This window comes from Bubalus kerabau, chromosome 2, assembly GCF_029407905.1.
Source record: "Bubalus kerabau isolate K-KA32 ecotype Philippines breed swamp buffalo chromosome 2, PCC_UOA_SB_1v2, whole genome shotgun sequence".
NCBI classification, from domain to species: domain Eukaryota; kingdom Metazoa; phylum Chordata; class Mammalia; order Artiodactyla; family Bovidae; genus Bubalus; species Bubalus kerabau.
The window spans coordinates 119,736,314-119,741,257 of record NC_073625.1 but is presented as its reverse complement, the minus strand read 5'-3'; positions in this window follow the sequence as shown (position 1 = coordinate 119,741,257).

Sequence of the window (4,944 nt, the reverse complement as noted above, 5' to 3'; positions counted from 1 at the left end):
CAAGACGTGGGCTTGTCAAGTATCCTGCCTGCTAACGGGGATAAATCAATAGGCCTCTTGAGTTCGGATAGTGTATTTCCTTTCTCCCCCCTTAGGAATGAATGGATGGATGTTGACTCCACGGCTCGCCAACCCAGCGCTGCCCTCAGCCTGCGGGTAAATCCATTTCATCCTTTGAGTGCTCAGCGCTACCAGCTCCTCGACACTGCCGGAAGCCACAGGCCAATCTGAAAAAGTTCCTCTTCCACCGGATTCTCAGGTGTCTTAGGCACCTGAAGATAAACAATGGTACCATCATTTCACCTGATTAGGTTGAGATTTCCTGAAATGGACACAAAATATTGCCTCGCCTTGCCAAGTTTTGTCCACAGTAGGCAGGGGAGTGTGGTTTTTTGTTGTCTGTATTTTTGTGGGTTGTTTTGTTTTTTGTGGTTTTTTTTTGGTGCTTGTGTGGGGAAACCAGCTTTCCACGTGGCTGTGGTAAAGAACCCGCCTACCAATGCAGGAAACGTGGGTTCGATCCCTGGGTCAGGAAGATCCTGTGGAGGAGGAAATGGCAACCCACTCCAGTATTCTTACCTGGGGAATCCCATGCACAGAGGAGCCTGGCAGGCTATAGTCCATAGGGTTGCAAGGAGTTGGACATGACTGAGCACACACACACATGTGGAAATAAATGTTTCTTTTAAAGAAAACCAATTTTTTTTAAAGATAATGTAGAGTAGACCCATGCTGACAATATACATCATTTCCACTCTTTTTGTAATAGCAGAAGTGTTAGTCACTCAGTTGTGTGCAACTCTTTATGACCCTATGGACTGTAGTCCGCCAGGCTCCTCTGTCCATGGGATTCTCCAGGCAAGAATACTAGAGTGGATTGACATTCCCTTCTCCAGAGGACCTTCCTGACCCAGGGATTGAACCCAAGTCTCCTGCATTGCAGACAGATTCTTTACCGTCTGAGCTATAGGGAAGATCTTTTTGTCCACTCAAAAATTAATGTGTAGGAGAAATAGATGCACAGATCCACCAACCTATCAGCATCATTCCAATAATACCCTGAAAACAGTTACAAAGACCATCATAATTCACACATTCATAAATAATATTTAGCGTTATAATTTGAATTATATAGTCATGAAGCAAAGGCATCCATAATAGGAGAACTTGGTCCACTGATTTTAAATTTTGCGTGTTCTAAATCTTTTGCAAACACTAAAAAAAAAAACAGTAATGATATATAGCACTTAGCAGGAGTCTTTTTTCTCCTCTACCTCTTGTTTTTTTATTGTGAGAATTTGGAGATGCCACTCAGTTGCTCTGTGACTAAAGGAAGCGAATATAAATCAATGCCACATTTGCTAACAAACAGCATTCCTTTCTTTATCTACATCTGTGCGTCTTCTCTCTCTCTCTCTCACACACACACACACATCCCCCACAAGAGCTTGGCCCACTCAGCTTCCCTGTAATTTCACAAAAGAGTGACTCTAATGTTTTCTGCTTCGTAGGGAGCCACTGGTCATGGCGGTGAATTGGATACCTACACCAGAGAAAGCCTGAGAGGCGTAATCAAATAAGGGAACCACTTGAACTGAACTCCCAGCAGGAGCAGGAGGGAGGCCTGGAGAGGTTACAGGTACTTTTTATCCAGCCTCACAGGAGAGAACCAACTTCCTGCTGCTAGAAATTTGTCTGCAATTTTTTTCCTCATTCAGACAGAGAGCTGGGGTCCAGGAGACACTGGGTTGATATGATAACTTGATTAAGGCCGGGACAGATGACATGGGAGCACCAAGTCAGCTCAAAGGAATCTGTGCTCTCCTCTTTAACCTCTCCTTGGGAGCCTACAAATTATATCTATTAATGTATCAGCCCCCTGGCATCACACAAATACATCATCCCCTTAAATGTATGTCAATCATTCACAGGAGCCTTCGTGGAATACCCACCACGTTTTCATTTCTCTCCCTTAAAAAAAAATAAAGTTTAACCTGTTGGGTTGCTCAGACAAAGGATTGTAGCCTGCCACCTCTTGCTGCAGTCACTTGGGAGGTAGGAGTCGTGTTGTCAGCCCAAGCGTTCAGAGAATCGTTTAAATGGGCCCCAGGCAGCTGGATAGGATCCAGGGGAGAGACTCTCCGAGGAGGAAGGATTTGGAAACCATGTTCAGTGAAGCATGAATGGAAAAAAACTGAGGATTAGTCTGGAGAAGAGAAAATGCAGAGAGAACTTGAGATCTAAAGAAATACTAAACGGAAGGAGGCTGGGTGTCTTGCATGGGTCCCCGGAGAGCCCAGAGAGAGACAGACAGTCAGGGAAAGCCAGCAGAGTGCCTGGATGAGAAATGGGCCACGTGCTGCGGCCGCCCTGGGCGGATGTGAAGAAATCCTCAGGCAGTATGGCCACAGTCACCGGAATCCCAGTTCCCTGCCCAGAGCCAGGAGACAGCCAGCCACTGAAAGGCTGAGAAGCTTCAGTTCCAAATACTGCTGGGAGAGGAGGTGAACTGAGGGTTAATTTACCATCCATACAACATATAGATTTTTTAAGTGTAGAGTTCAATGAGTTTTCATAAATGTAACCTATGTAACCACCAGCCCAGTCAAGACAGAAACATAATGAAAAGCCTAGAGAGAGGTTTCTTTGCCCTCTTTCCAGTCAAAATGCCCACTCCCCCCACCCCACCCCCGGCAATCACTGTTCAGATGTCTCTCACTCTAGATCCATTTTGTCTGTTTTGTCTGCGTTTAAATGGAATTGGTCAGTATGGGCTCTTTTGTCTCTGGTTTTTTTTCACTTTATGTGCTTTTAGGACCCATCCTTGTAGTTTGTCCTTTTTATTGTTGAATAGTTTTTCCAATAAGGATAAAACACCTCATGTTTGCCTGCTCTCCTGCTGATGGACATTGGGGTGTTTCCAGTTTGAGGTTATTATTAATGCAAACCGCTACTAGCAGCACCCTCTCACAATTTTTTGGTGCTGGCTCAAAGTGTATATTCTAAATGTCATTTTGAACTGGACTGCAAAGCAGGGAAAAGCCCAAAGCCATAAGGCATGGTTTTAGTCAAGGCAGGAAAGCTTTCTGGGACTTGACAGTTTCTGGTTTGCACGTCTTTCCCAGAAAACACAAGTTGTACCCCTATTCTTCCCACTGGTGGGCAGCAGGCTCCATCAGGACTGCTGTCTGCAACTGGGGCCCTTCCTGAGAATATCTCAGCAAAAGGGTTGTTAGTTATCATTTAGATCTACTTGAAATGTTGAAATTCACACCTGCTGAGCTCCTGCCATGTGCCAGGCCCTGTGGGTGCACTGGGGGCTATGGGAAGAGAGAGAGGAATCTGAGGAGCCTGTCTTTAACCTGCTTGCAGTCTAAAAGGAGAATTAAGTGAGGTGTAAATTATGAAACCATAACTCCGTGTTCAACAAACATTCACAGGTCAACTGCTCTGCTGGTGTGAACTGGGACAACTATTGAGAGCCCACATCTGCTGTGTCACCTTGAGACAAGGAACCTGTTCACACTGGATGAGCCCATGTCTATGCATGTCCTCTTTCAGATGGCCCTGAAGGTGACACGGGCAGTGAGACTTTGAAGATCACATCAAAGCCATCAAAGCACAAAATGTTGGTGCCGGATGGCCCTTTCAAGTTCACGGTCCACTCCATCCCAAAGACAGATGGGAAAACTGAAGCCCATGCTAAGAGAAGTTCCTTCCCCAAGGCCACAGGCAGAAATGTTTGCCCTTCTAGTACAACCATTATTCTGCTGTATCAGTCTGCCATTTATGACAAAGTCCTCGTTATATGACAGAGAACTATTTATAATGCTAGTATTGAGGGATATGATTAGCACCTTTGCTGTGGGTTGATATGTCAGATTTGGCCTGTGAGCAGCTGTTACATTTAGAGAAACACCTTTGAATCCAGAAGTCATCCAAACTCTGTGATAAAAACAGTAGACCATGTCATGCTAGGATCCTACGTGATTATGGCTGATTTGTCCTCCAAGTTGTTTATTTATCTCATTGTTGGGCTTTTGGTTTATTTCCTTGTCACTTTTTCTATACATTGGTTTGACAGCTGTGTAATCATAGAATATTGTATCATCTACTTTATATTTTGTTTTTTTTGGGTTTTTTTGAGTAAAACCTTCTTACTTTGGCCAAACCATTCTTGCCTTTAAAAACACTGATATATATTGCATGACTACAAAGGGAAAAAAAAAAAATTGTGATCACATTGAAATTCCATACTCTTTTCCAAACAGTTATTAACAGATTTATGTCAAAGAAAAAATGAAATGAATTTGGATTTATGCGAACTTGGCAAGAATTCATTCAGAATTCATTTGCAAATCGGAGGGGACAAAGATACCACTATTCCTACTTTGTGGTTTTTAAATAATACTAAAATGTATAAAGTACTTTATCCATACACACACTTGACAGTTTTCAAAATATCTTTATATCCATTCTTTTACTGGAACCCCTGACCAATGGGCAAAGCATGTGTTATCTCTTTTGCAGATTAAGAAAACAGCCTCAATATCTCATAATAACCTATAAAGGAAAAGAATCTATATCTGTGTGTGTGTGTGTAACTGAATCACTTTGCTGTACACTTGAAACTAATACAACATTGTAAATTAACTATACCTCACTAAAAAGAAAGAAAGAGGGAGAGAGAGAGATAGGAAAAAAGGAAAGAAGGAAGAAAACAGCCTGGGATAAGTCACTTATCCATGTTCACATAGGGAACACATCCGTGTGACGGCCACCATACCACCCTCCACCCACAGAGCAACAGAGCACACGCCCAGCCCACACCACACCCAAATAAAACAGAAGGCTCCACACCATGAGTGAATCATGAGATCTGTGATCACGGAACATGTTTTTTAAACACCTAATATTTACTTTCTGTATGTCTTCTGTCAGAAA